The sequence below is a fragment of the Phalacrocorax aristotelis genome, chromosome 10 (assembly GCF_949628215.1).
Source record: "Phalacrocorax aristotelis chromosome 10, bGulAri2.1, whole genome shotgun sequence".
Taxonomy (NCBI): Eukaryota; Metazoa; Chordata; class Aves; order Suliformes; family Phalacrocoracidae; genus Phalacrocorax; species Phalacrocorax aristotelis.
Genome location: NC_134285.1, coordinates 6,629,890 through 6,644,233, shown reverse-complemented (window position 1 = coordinate 6,644,233; position 14,344 = coordinate 6,629,890).

Below are 14,344 nucleotides of genomic sequence, written 5' to 3'. Positions count from 1 at the left end.
TCAGAGTGTAGGTTATGGAAACCGGAGTGTATATTATGTGCATTGGATATAAATAAATACGCAGACACAGCTTGGCCTGTGTTAAACAGACAGACGTGGACTTCTGTTTCATTTGCAACTCCCTAAATGATGGCAGACGCCCAAAAGAGTATGCAGCTTTTAAAAGAGCATCCTCCAAGCCCTAATATTTCGCCTCCCATGTAAGCCCCACACTGGGAGCTTAATCCAGATGACTCCAGCAAATGCAATCTTCATGAAAGCAAAACCAGGGCCATCCTGGTGGCACTTGGGTGATTTGATACCCTGATTGGGAGCTTCTTATCTCTTCTTTTGCAAAGTACATTTGGTTTCCTTTTTCCTTTCCAATTAGTTTCTGGTTGTATCAAAAGAAAGCTCTTAGGAAGGGGCACAGCAGACCCTCAGCAGACAGCTCGGGTGAGTCTCAGATCTAGCTGGGGGCTGGCAACCCATTGCTAAGTCATTGCTGTTCTGCCATCCTCCAAGGACAGCAGGAGATGAAAGGGTGGCTGATCAGCCCCTCACCCACCATTCTAGGCAAAAGCAGAGCCAACTTCCTACCCCTCCTCACCCCAAACCACTCCTGCCCCAGCATCTGTTTGCATAACCTGCCTGCTGTGAATCTTGCTTGGGTTTGTAGAGACAGCGTCACCCCCCTTGGGAAACAGCCAGCGCGTTTTACCAGGAAACCTGCTGTTTTACAAAGGGTTTATGACCAGCGGGTCCTACGTCTGACAGAAGTTACATTCTCAGGCATTCAAGGTTTGTTTTTTTGATTATGCGGGAAGTGGTGTGAATGGAAGTCACAGAGTCCTCGAGGGAAAGAGGTAACATGAATCCCCAGCAGCTTTCTTAACCTTTGCTTTTGCAGATGTTTTCAACTTTGCACAAGGAGCTCCCAGGAAGACTCAGATGCAGAGCACATGGGATGAAAGATGCTGAGACATCCATGCTTTGCTCAGTGCCTGCACTGTGCTGAGATTGCAAAGATGATAGTGTCTTCCTCCTCTGCCCATCCAAAGGAGCAAAGAAGGGATGCACAGCACTTCTGGGGTGAGCAGGGAAACAGGTCTGGAGGAAACTGTTCTCAAGGCTACAGTCTTACCCTACTGGAAAAGAAGGGTTTTCCAGCTCTTCCTAGATGCCAAACTACTATTTAATAGATATTTGAGAACGTTTTGCACAAGATAATCCCAGACCCTCCTAGCTAGTTCCAGAGAGCAAGCAGAAAGCAGCAGCCTCCCACAGCAACAGCACAGCATTGTGCATAGACCTTCCATCATGCATGCAGTGGTGGGTGGTGGGAAAACAGACCCCTCCTGGAGAGGGTAAGGAAGACTGAAGATGTCCAGGCAGCCTCAAATCCAACTAAGCTGCTGTGCTGAGCATTTGTCACGCCCAGCTCAGAGACCCCCAAGAAGGATTGCTTGGAGCCATGTGTCAGATGCGTCTAGAATTGTTCACTGAGGAAGGATGAGGACTTAGGTGGAGCTCAAGTCTCCAGCCCACATTTATATTTCCTTAGGATGGCAGATGTGAAGAGTTAGAGCCCAAAAAGAATTAGGTTCTGCAACCTCCCTTCTAACTCCTTGCCCAGCTTACTGCAGTTGGTATTATGCAGAAAGACGGACTAGGTAAACTTATGGTGTCTTCTAGCCTCAGCCAACACCTGTGGAATCCCAGGGAGCAGCTGAAAAAACAAAGAGAAGAAGGAAAATCAACTTTCCTGGCAGAAACACTGCTCCAGCTCCCTAAAAGCCAGTGCTCTGTTTGGTCCAAAACCAGAGCCAGCTTGAAAAGAGGTTGGTCCCCAAGGAGGAGGGCTTCTGGGGAGTCTGTCTGGAGGCTGAAGCCAAAATGCCATGTGACAATGGGCGAGCGGGTGAGAAGAACAGGCAGAGATGAGGTGTAGCTTTGCAACTGCTACAAGCCGCTTGCCAATTTTACATCTGAAAGCCTGTTGCGGACAGTCGGTGACTGGCTCATTGTGAACACTGGCGTTCAGTTCCTTTATATACAGCTATTCCCCGCAGATTGCATCAACCGAGCTGCTTGCCAGCAGGACGTAGCTGTGTACCGTCATTAATCAACATCATGCTTCGAGAGAAACGCTGAGTTCATTCTCATGTGTCTCCTCAGACCTCTGGGGACTGACTTGCCTCTAGCCAAGGCCGGTAGTCACCTGGAACAGTTTTCCAGCCCCCCTAAGCAGCAGGAGTGTCCATTAACTACCACGGATCGGTGGGGACGGTTTGTAAACTCCGGATACATACGGAGGGGCCCGGGCGCTTATTGGCTGGTGCTTTCCGCTCTCAGAAATGGGTCATTTAAACAGAAAACTGTAAAGTGTTCATGCCTCTGCATGCAGAGAAACTATCAAAACAAGCTGCCGTCTCTGTGCCACAGACCAGGCATTCAAACAGAGACTTGGGGCATGTTGTACGGGAACGAACCAAGTGCTCCCAGCAGATTCCTTTCCTTTTTCTGATGTTTCACACAATAAACATTTCAACTCTCCGGCGTGAGAGCAGACCTACCCCAATTACCAGGACAACTTGTTTTGTTTGGAATAATAGTTAAGGGTCCCGTCCTGCATCCCCAGAGCCAGTGAGAAAACTCTCCTTGCCCCCAGTGGGCCTGAGTCCAAAAGAGCCCCCTGGTACATTAGAGACACCGGTGTTACTGGGAGAGTATTTTTGCCTTTCTTTATGGAAGCAAAACCAGTTCAAGCAAGTTCTGTCATGGCTCCACCTACACCAAGGTGGAGACATTGTGGCTTCCCAATGAAAGGCAAGGCAGAAGCTGGCATCACTGAACGATGCTGCTATAGGCTGATCCGTGATGGCAGGCCACCACAGTTTCAGTGTCCTACAGCTGATTGACCTTTAGTCCATGTCACTTGGACATCTGCAAGCCAGAAAGCAGTACCACAGACCCTGGGGCCTTTGAAATCTCAGCTCTGCAGGGCTACATCTCAGAAAGGTGGAGAGGGAAGGCTTCAGAAAGAGACGAGAAACCTTTAAGATTTGGAAATTAATGCACATTAAGAGAAAAAATATATTTGGTTTAGTGAATAAGATCTGAATAAAAACAGCTTGTCAATAGTTGTTATGTTCAGTATGGGCATTATACAAGGTTGGGTTGTTTTTCTCACCATGGTGAGTGGTATGCATCTGGGAAGTTCAATGACATGGATGAGAAATGAGCTGCAATAGCATTAGAGAACAAGTCTGCAGTGGTCCTAGAAAGTCAGGATGTTCATCTAGGAGCCACTGTCAGCTGCCAGAGCAGACAGCCCAGAGGAAGGATGTTGTGGAGGGAATTGGAAGATGAAATAGGAGCCCAGCAATGAAACAGATCTTGGTGAATCATCATCCAGCCCTCCTGGTGCTATTTTTGAAGGACCACAATGCCACAGAGTAAAAAAGTCTTGGAGGGCTTGGAAAGAGGAAATATGCAGCTATAGCTGCCCTGAACCCAGATGTGCCATTTGAGCAGGTACAGTGAGAGCCCTTCTGTGAATAACCTCTAGGTCATTCAGACTTCAGGGCTATGCACAGTCCATCTCTGCCTTGTCTGAAGGCTCCAGTGAAGCCCATCAGCTCACTCATTTACCTTGTTAAATGCCATCTGTGCATTACCAACCATGTGTCACATCCAGTTATTCCTACCAGCTCCATCACTGCACTCAGCAAAGGTATATTCACAAGCAAGATGAACTCCATCTGCCCATACTACCAATATATAGCTCATCAAGGCAGCTCCTGTATTATCCCACCTTCATGGGGGTGATTTTACCCTCTGAAATATTTGGAATTTCCGCAAGCAATCTGATCCACCTTGTTACGGACTTCAGAAGGCAGCACCACTTCAAGAGGAAAAGTATCAACAGAGAGGAGATAGGTCTACACTTTTGGAGCGTCTCAGTGCAGAGAGACTTCAGGATTTTCCTCCTGTCCTTTGAGCTCTGAGAGCATCCCAAAAGTACATAAAATGCACCCCTTGCAAGACCCTGTCTAGCCAGGCAGAGAACCCTGTGGCTGTGGTGTGGAAATAACCTATCATTGAGCATTGCTCTCATCCCATTCTGGTTTCAGATTTGCACCTGGATGGACTAAGGATGAAGACCTGATGCATCTGAAAATTGATAGATGTCTTCACAACCTGCTAAAAAGATTATGGCTGGTGGCTTCTTGAGCCTCCAAGCAGGTTCATTGTTACCACAGGTTTGACCCTGCATCAGGCAGGAGCACAGCTCCCAAGCAGTCTTCAAGTTCTTCAAAATCTGTCTTTGAAAATGATGGGGCAAGCATATTTTCAAAAGGAGAACTGTATAGCAAAGTAATTCAAAATCAGTACAAATATGTCCAACTTTCCCCCTTTTTTTTCAATTTTTTTTCCAGGCAAGCACTGTTTGTCCAGGTTTGCTCCAAAGCCATGAGTGTTTCTGAACAAACTCTAACAACTTTCTTTCCTGAGCCTGTTATTTCTAAGAAAATACATGTCTCTGCAGAGGTTAGGTGAATGGCAGCACCTGGCTGGTCCCATCCACCAGTGCTGAGCACAGCAGAAGTAGGGTGCCCAATGTGAAACACCTCTGCTGCTTCACTTTGCCCCGTGAACTTTGGGTTTAACATAAAACCCCTTTGTAGCAGTGGCCTGAGCAGATGAAAGATGTGGGGTTTAATCTGTGCATGGCCTCCACCCTCCCGCCCCTGGCAAGATGTTGAGCTGGTCACTAGTGTTGGTCCTAAAAATCTTTAAAAGAATGAAACCCAAGGTGTCCTAAACTGGTGTTAACCCTACTGTATGCACGCTCTGGGGATGTTTCTGCTTATTCTCCATTGCAAAGCAATTCTCCCAGCAGTGTGGCTTGCAGCTTACTGCACTCTCCTTTCACCACATGTGTTTTGCATGGGGCAGGAACCACCAGGTGCTTCAGCACCCCTGGTGTGAGCAGCCTTCATGGCACCTCCCTGCCTGTGCCATGCTGGATGACAGTGTTGATGAGTGCTGGCCCTGCAGTCCGGGTGGTCACAGGTGAGCAGGAAAGGGGCAGGGAAAAGCCAGCCAAGTGGTGGCTTGGATGTCTCCTGAAGCCCATCGCCTGCCTGGGCACGGCAAACCCAGTGGCTCCGCACCCTTCCGTGCTGCTGGTGTAGCAAAGGGTCCGAGGGCTGTGCTCCCCTGTGTGAGCTGTCGGTCTTTCTGTCCACCTAGATTCATCTGCCTTTGTGCACCTTTCCTTGCAAGCGGCAATTCCTGACAGCTAATATTTCACAGAAACAGGAGCCAGCTTTCTCCCTCCCTCCTTTTTTCCCCTCTCTCTCTCTTCTGTTTATGAAGCTGAGGGTAAGTGTTTAATTAGTTGCCTAATTGCCTGGGTAATTGGTAGACATACTCAGCTCTCCAAGTAATCAGTCTGAACAGGCCTTGAAAATATCTGGCCCAATATTCATTAGTGCAGTTAAATCGTTAAACAGTTACTGTGTTGGTTCCTGACAAAGCCCCGCCAACGGCTGCATTGGCTGCACCGCGGCTCTTGTGGGGCTGGGGACAGACCTGGGGAGACCCTGCACCCCGTGAAAATGGCTCCAGCTGTGCACACTGCCGGAGGGGCTGGGGAGGGTGTGAGGGGCTGACGGAGGAGAAAAAACCCCAACAAGTGCAAAGGGTGGCGAAAGTGGGAGGTCTGTCCCCTTTGCAGGGGATGTAGGTGATGAGAGGAGATGCCTCCTTTCCCCGCTTGTTCTCTTGCTCCAGCCTCCTCTTTCCCTGCACTGGCAGCGCCGGTCCCCTCTGTGGGCAGGCGGCTGCCCCTCTCCCTCCCTTGGCCGCTGCAGGTTTGGAAGCCGTTTTTGCCATTAGCCCAAGCATCAATGTGAATATTGTCTCGGCGGGCTGCCCTGACCAGAATAACTCATTAAAAGGGTCTCAGCCAGTCCTGCTCCGGCTCAGTACAAAGGCATTGTTCTGCCAAGTGCTGCCAACACGCTGCCTGCCCGTCCATCCACCTGTCCATCCTGCCTCCCTCCCCGTGGAGGGGGTCAGCACCAGGAAGGATCCCAAGCCTTGAAGGTGGTCTCCAAAGGGCCCCTCTTCCCCACAGTCAAACTTCAGTAGGGGCCTTACAACAACTTCAGCCTCATAGGAAATTCCAGATGCAAATTCCTGCATGGCCATCCGAGAGGCCACACTGCAGTGAGGAGGAAGGCATTGACATGGCTGGGTTTTGGGGCAAAAGACCTGAGACTCGAGCAAAGGAACCAGCTTCCCTCTACCTGCTGCCTTGGTTCCTGTAGTGGATTTTTTTGATATCATAAGGTGCCACAGAAGATAAAATTAAAAGCAAGTGAAATGCAGTTGTAGCACGGTGTAGGTGGGCAGGGCTGCTGGCCAGGGAGCTGCTCAGAGTGCTCCCATACGGCTCCAAAGCATGTGAAATAGCTGAGCCCCTAAACGCTATGCCCAGCTCAGCAGGTGGTCAGCCAGGATATATGACCTCAAAGTTATTTCTAGCAGTAATTCAAGGAAAATACATGCGTTACGAATTGGGCCCTTAGTAAAAGGTTGCTTGGCTTCAGATCCTTGTGCAATTAAGTGCAGAGGGGACAGGAGCCTGCGCTGCCTTCCCAGTCAGCTCCAGCCAGCACACCCCTACTTCCCCTCGGTCCTGCCAGAAGACTGCGTCCAGCAGCTCTGCATGCTTTGTTTTCCACTGAGCTGGCTCATCCCTCTTGCCAGTGCTATTTTGAGTTCATCTGCTTGGGGTGTGAGTCCATGAGCTTATTGCTCCTTACCAGCTCACAAAGCTCCCCAGAAACCCTCTGTGGGACAACCAAAAGAGGGGACCAAGGTCCCAGGCAATGGCAGAGGGGGTCATGACAGCATCCGGGCAAGTAAATTCCTAATCAGATCTCAGACCTTGGTTTTTGCCAGGGAAACAGTTGGGTTCCTGGCAGACAGGACACTGACCTGAAAATGATGACAGGACTTGGTCAGTCAGACCCTGGGGCAGCCGAGTGGCCCTGTGCCAGCACTGCCAAGTACCAGCCTCCCCATGTGGAAGGCAGGGTGAAATTTGGGGCAGGGCAAGAGGGAAATTGGAGGAAGACATAGAAAAAGTCCAGAAAGGAAAAAGGGAAACAAAAGCTAAGGGGAAAGAAGGGAGAATTTGGGCATGGGCTTTGACCCAGGGGTGAAGAGGAAATTGGAGATGGTTAGTTAAAAAAGGGAAAGGGTGCTGAAGAGATCAAAGAATCATTTTGTTCCTGTGCAAGGGATATTGACAACTGGAGGAGAAAAATTGGGATGGTAACATAAGGATTTAGGGGAAGGCGGAACACCCTGATGCACAGAAAAGCCAGATGTGCATGAACGGGTTGCATGGGTGCTACCTGACCCCAAAGCCCCAGGAGAGCTGACAGAGAGCATCTTGGGGTGGCCGTGCCTGTCAGAGCAGCCAGCCCACCAGGCAGGAGCCATGTGCTTCACTGGCACGCAGGGACACCTTCCTCCTGTGCTCTTCCTTCTTTCATGTGGTTTTTGGGATTTCCAGGGGAATATCCCATTCTTTTTGGGGAGGATGGAGGAGTTTCTTGAGACTCCCTCTGTTAGGAATGGGGATGAGTCCCTGCCCAAGGGAAAGTTTTTGGGCACCTGGGAACGCGGTTCAGGCTCCAGTGAGCCTCCTGGGAAAGACGGAGACTGTGCAGGGGGAGGAATGTCAGAGGTGAATAAGAAATAGGTTTCCATCCATTACTCTGCTGGGCGGTCCTTTCGAGTCACTGGCTGGCTTTGTTCTCACCAACATCTGTAAGAGATTACAGATGCCTTCCTAGCCGAGGACATGGACGGGATCTATAAATACCACGAGCCGGGGGTTGCTGCTGTCAGAGGAGAGCTCTGCCTGGGTGGCCTGGAGGCAAGCCTTGGACAATGGGCCCTGGAATCACAGGCTGTGTCCCTAGCTGGGTGCCCCGGGGAGATGTGACTAGCGCAAGGTGGTGACACCACAGGCAGGGTCTTCCCAGGGCTGTGCTGATGCACGGTCAGCAGCAGCTGGAAATGCAGTTGGGCAATGGCAGAGCAGGGCTGGGGGGTCCTCAGCACCAGACCCAGCACTGATACCTGCTCCTCACTGGCCTTGAGCAGCTCATATCATTTTTCACCTAAGACCAGACTGACCCCTGCAAGTGGACACGGGTTATTCAGCACTTTTTTTCTTTTTGGCAAGGACCTCAAATAGCTGTTCCCTGTAAAGCTGAGATAATACATGCCCAGACACCACGGCAATGGGCACCATTTAAAGAACACAAAGCAGAGCTGTTAATGCTTGATCCTCCCAACTTCCCTGTGTCAACACCATTCCCCCGAGACCATCCTCTAATTCCTGACTCCATCCCGGTTCTTGCTCTGAATGTCGCGAGACTTTATGTGGTTTAGGCAGTGCTAACGCTGTCCAGCAGGAACTGAATTCTCCAGTGAATAATTGCTTGAGCATGTCTTTGTTTGCTCAGCTTTTGCCACTAAAAAAGGATCCTGATTTTATAAGCTGTTGGAAGTCTGAAGATCCAGGACTACCCTAACACATTGTTAGTCACAATTATCCCTTTCTGACAAAGGATTCCTGATTAGGGCTGTTGCATATTCATCTGTAGACTGCGCCAAGCTTGGCTTTGTTTTTCAAGGTCGAGGACTGCATTTCTTTGGATTCAATTCCCATCCTAGACGTAGATTACAAGGCAGGAGAGGAGGAGGCAGCTGAGGTTGCTGGAAGCATTGAATCCTCCTGGTATTGCTCAAAACATCCACCAGACACGTGCCAGACATACCACGCAAACCAGCCATCCTCACAGCCTTTTGTGGGTTTTGTTAGGTAAGCCGGGCAGCCTCAAAACTGACCCTGGTTTCATGTATGACATGTTGACATCAAAGAGTGGGGAACCCCTAAGTGTCCCTGGTGCAGAAGGCTGCGTGCTGGGCAGGGATCTCAATGCAAAACATACTTCCAGCAGTTGAGGCTTCGTGAGCTCCTGTTTCATGTCCTCCCTGGGGCCCTGTCCCGTTTGCCACTGAGGGAGAAGGGATAAAAGGGGGCCTTAGTCAAGAGGGAATATTTCACAGAGGAACTTTAGCTGCTCTCCCCTGCTGATTCCTCCACTTAAAAAAAAAAAAAAGGGAAGAAAAGGAAAAAATAATTACTTCTCAGCCTCTAACCTTTCCAGCAAGTGACTTTGTAATAAATAATCCACATGTCTCTCCAGTGCAATCCATCAGCAGTAGCGCCTAATTACTTTAGACTCACTTTGAAAACCCTTCCAGTGCCACTTTCAGATAAATAAAAAATTAACGTGGAACTAAAGCAATAACCTGGAGAAAGTTTCCTGACTCTCCCTCAGTTCTCTCCAAGTCTGGGCTGATACCTAGAAGGCTCCATGCCCAAAGATGATTTCCCTTGTCATGCTGAAAGGTAAGCTTGGGTTGCAGTTCGTGGCATGGGGAAACAAGCCATGGAGTGTCCCTGCGGACACCCTCCTCCAGACATGCAGATGCTTGGAGAAATAGCTGGAGGCAGACCCAGTGCAACCCCTGTGCATGAAGACTTTTTTTTCTGAATCCCTTTCCGTGGGAAGTTTCTGTTATTTGTTTCTAAGTGCATTTTTCCAGCAAGAAGGTTCCGGTTTCCTTCTTGGAGTTGTTAATTTCTCCCCAGTTGTGCTGTCTTCTGCATCACCCCTTTCTTGCTCATTCCCGAGATTACAGCTGCCAGAAAGGCATTTAAAGGCTGGCTGTGATGACTTGCCCCCCCTTGTACCCCTCACCAGCCCCAACAAGGCTAAGGGGCATGATTTCTGCAGTGACAGATGCTCCAAGCACTGTGCTCCCGCTCAGCATGCTGGGCACGCTGCAGCACAAGGGCTGCGACAGAGGAGACAGGGGTCACTTGAGAAATTATTTCTCTAATGGGTCTGTCCTCTAGCAGAGACAGGAGAAATTCCCAGTCTTCCTTGCCTGTTTCCAGCTGCAGCATCTACGTCAGTTTTGAGGTAGAGGGATGAGTGAGTGCATGAACAAAAATGCAGTGTTTGTTGCTAGAGTGCAGTGAGGTGCTGCATCCAGAAATGTTCAGAATGGAGCTGGACACCAACGGGCAGCACTTCTAGGGACATTCTTTGGAACTGAGTAGAATAACACTGAGCAAGCCAGTGACATGCTCATGTTAGGGATGGTGGGCACAGAAGACAGCAAGAGCACCATCTCCAGTGCAACCCTTGGCATCCTCTGCCATGCAGGGATGTGTTTTAATGGAGCTATTTCCAAAGCAAATGGGGTTTAGCTGTAGAACTGTTAGAATAGGGATCGTTAGATTAATTTCATTACACTGGAAGTGAACTTGTTCTGGCGAAAGACCAAGCTGGAGGGAACTGATAGTGAGAGGAGGAAAGATGCACAAGCATGCACAACCACGGGCAAGTGTGGTTATATGAAGAGGTTCAGGAGCTGTGGGTGTTCACAGCACCCAGAGGCACAGGGGTTCTCCTGTCACCCTCCTGGAGAGGGTGACAAGGAAGCAAGGGACAGACAGCTTGGCTTGGGAGTACTGGAGGGTACAGGATGCTGGGGATGCTGTTACTGGTAGCAGGGCTGCGTTCCTGCATGTTCTGGATTTGCTGGTGCTTTTACCTGCAAACTGCACCCGTTCGTCACAGAAGCCAATAATCCACATGCAGGTAATGGAGATCATGGCAGGACAGCTGCTTCCACTGGCAGCCCAGATTCCTGTCGGACCCTGTTAGTCTCTTGAAGGAGTTTTTTGTCTAGAAACAAGAAAGATACTGATTTCTTGGTATTTCCAGCAATAAAATCAATATTAAAAAACTGCCTGCCTTTCATTTTGCAAAGACTAAGAGCACCTCAGGTCTTTGGCAGCTGAAAGTTGGGGCTTTCTAAGAAGACTTTGTCCACCTCTTCTTCCTCATCTTTTCACCCCACTTCTGCATTCCCTTCTTTCTCTTCTCTCATCCCTGTGCTTAAGGCCCTGGGCAATACCCGACAAGGAATCAAAAACTAAAAAAACAACAAAAAAAAAAGAAGCAAAATTAAATATCTGAGAAAAGCAGGCCCAGAACCAATAAGGTCTGATTTCACTGTAGGTTACCACAGCCGAGGCAGCAGTGTGTCAGGGGAGGAAGATGCTTGAAAAACCTCCACAGGAGAATTAATTAAACGAATTTCACTCTGCCAATTGTTTGTTATTTTTGCTGACCTCACCAAGTGGATTAATATTTAATTAGCCTTTAGGAGAAGTGGAAAGCACTTATTAACCTGTTATGTCAATCTGTCAGGCCTGGGGTCTCAGGACAGGAGCTGTTACCATGAAACAATAGAATTATCAAGGTCTGTTTCTCTGTCTCGGCTGTTATCCCTTTGGAAAGTGGGTTTTTTGGGGGGACAGAGGGAGGGGACCCACTACACCTAGCTGAGGGGTGTTTAAAAGTGAGAGCCCCGAATCTAGATGTCTTTTAGCGGCCAGAGCAAGAGCTGAGGAAGCCATACGTGATGTCCCAGGCACAGGTGGGAAGCACATATGGATATATGATCCCTTTGGAGGTATTTTAGAGCTCAGGCTAGATCTTGTCTGGTGTGATGCTGGTGACTAGGGAAAGGTTTGGGCTTTCCTTCATTTTTCTTGTTTAAAAACACTGCTTCCTTTATATTGTGTTTACAGTTATCATAGTTCAAGAAGTGCTAAACTTGGTGTTGACACATTCTCCTCAGTGGGGAGATGCAATGGGGCCCTGCAAGACACAGAGGTCCCGGGTGAGTCTCCATTAAAGAAAAGCTCTAAAACAGAAAACCAGGATGAACACAGATGGCAGAACAAGAAACCTGTCCCCACTGGTGACAAAGACCAGAAGGTCCCCAGCCAGTGTTTGAGCTCACGTAAAGCTGGTGAGTCTCAGCCTGGGATAACAACCATGCATCCTTGCCACAGGGCTGGGTCTGGCCCAAAAGATATAAAACCTCAAGCTCAACTGAACCCTTAGGAAACATCCTCAGCAAAACAGTGAGATGAATGTTGTGTGCAAGTTAGTGAGACTGGGAGGAGCTTATAGTGGCTAAAGTGGATTAATATCTTTGGTGGAAATTCTCCCAGACTCTGGGCATGGAGACTCTTAACTTACTGCTCAGACAGGAGCCAAAGCAAAGTGTCTTCTCCAAACCTCCCCAAATCCTGATGGCCCTGGGCATCACGTGCAGCTGGGCGCCCACAATTTGACTTCAGCTTTGTGAGTCAAAACTAAACCTCAGGTTAAAATAACCTACTGAGACTCTCTAGGGGTTTTCAAAACCCCACCAGCAAACACAATCAGCATCCACACCCTGGTTTTGCTGTCTAACAAGGACACCAGAGAGACACCATCCACCACAAAAGCCAATTTCCCCTCACAGGCAGAAATCTTCAGCAGACGGCAAAAATAACAAACCATATTCAGGAAAGTATGGGGCTGTTGGCAGCGGGCACGGGCTTGCAAGTCCCTTTCAAACTCTGTACGCGAGGTGAAATGAGCAAGCAGAGGTGGAAGTGGGAGCACTCGGAGGCAAGCCCTGAGCGTGCAGCTTCATGCCGTCTGCCAAGGCGGGTCATGCTCCCCCCCTGCGATCTGTACCGGCTTTTGCAGGCTTTGCCCGAGTCCGGCCACATCCTGCTGCCTTGTTCCCACAGGGCAGGGATGCTGTCTGCAACACCATCCTGCCTGGACTGGGTGCCGCTACCGCTACTCTGTGGCAGGTCATATCATTGATTATTATTATTTTTTTTAAATTAATATCCTCCTGAGCTTTATTAAATAGGGATGCTGATAGGTAATTAAATCGCAACTTAACTAAATCTGTCTGCTCAATCCAACCGCAGCATGCTGGCTACTCTGCAGTCCCTGTGAGAGGTGCTGTCGGTGGAGAATGGCAACGTGAATTAAACAGCATCATGCTCGGCACCGCCACCTCCCCACTGGGCACGGCTGGGAATGGGACGGATGGGTTTCTCTACCTGTAGGGTGACCCACAGCAACAGAAGGAGTCGGGGAGACCCCACAGGGGATCTAACCTAACTTCACAAGAGCTTTTCAGGTAGGGGTTGACTCCCTTCAGCATGGCAGGACCAAACAAAGGTGCAGGAGGCAGATTGGAGGTTTTATGACTGCCTGCTTTGACAGAACATGATAGTGTTGGGCATGAAGTGGTGTGCAGGTAGGGAAGGACTTCTCCTTCCACTGGTCTGCAGCACCTCTGTGGGGTGAAGGCCATGGTGACCATTTGGGATTGCAGAGAGCTTGCAAGGACAGGGATCTGGATGGGAGAAGGGCTCCGGCTGGGGCACCATTTCCCTGGGTTAGTTGCCCCCTCTGCCCTTTTGGATGGAGCAAAAGGTGCTGTATGACACTGCCCACACTGATGTTGAGCCTGATGGTGCTGGGTCCTAGGGTCAGATGAGGAAAAGGCCTGTGGAGGAGGTTCCTGTGGTCCTCTGCTCTTTCTATCAGGTTTTGCAGATACAAGCCTGCACTGGTGAGCACCAGCCCCCAGCCCTGGCTCTCCTCTCCAGAGTTTGCTGCCTTCCCATCTCTCCAGCTCAGCTGCTCCGAACAAGGGGCCAAAGGCAGTGACGTGGGAAAATAACCAGGCAGTCTTGCTAAATCACCGGGCTGCTCATCCCAAGGAAAACAGATCTTGGAAAGAATTTATCTTTTTTCTTTTTCCCCTTTTTTATTTTAACTCAGGCTCAGCTCGCTGCCTTTCCCAAACCTCAGATGATGTGGTTGCCTTTGCCCAGCCCTGGCAGGCAGCATCAAGGACCGAGCAGCCTCGAGGACAGACACCCTTGATGCTCATACCGTGGATGCCCCTTTGAGGAGACACCACCTCACCTAACAGCAGCCCCAGGTCTCTGCTTTCTCATGCCGTGTCTTTTTCTAACACTGCAGTTAGCCTGGAGAAGAGAAAACTGAGGGGGGATTTCATAAATACCTATAAACATCTAACGGGTGGGTGTCAGGATGATGGGACTAGGCTCTTTTCAATAGTGCCCAATGACAGGACAGCGGGCAATGGGCACAAGTTGGAACACGGGAAGTTCCACCACAATATGAGAAAAAACTCCTTTACTGTGCGGGTGCCAGAGCAGTGGCACAGGCTGCCCAGGGAGGCTGTGGAGTCCCTTCCCTGGAGACATTCACACCCTGCCTGGACGCGGTCCTGTGCCCCCTGCTCTGGGTGTGCCTGCTCCAGCAGGGGGGTTGGATGAGATGATCTCCAGAGGTCC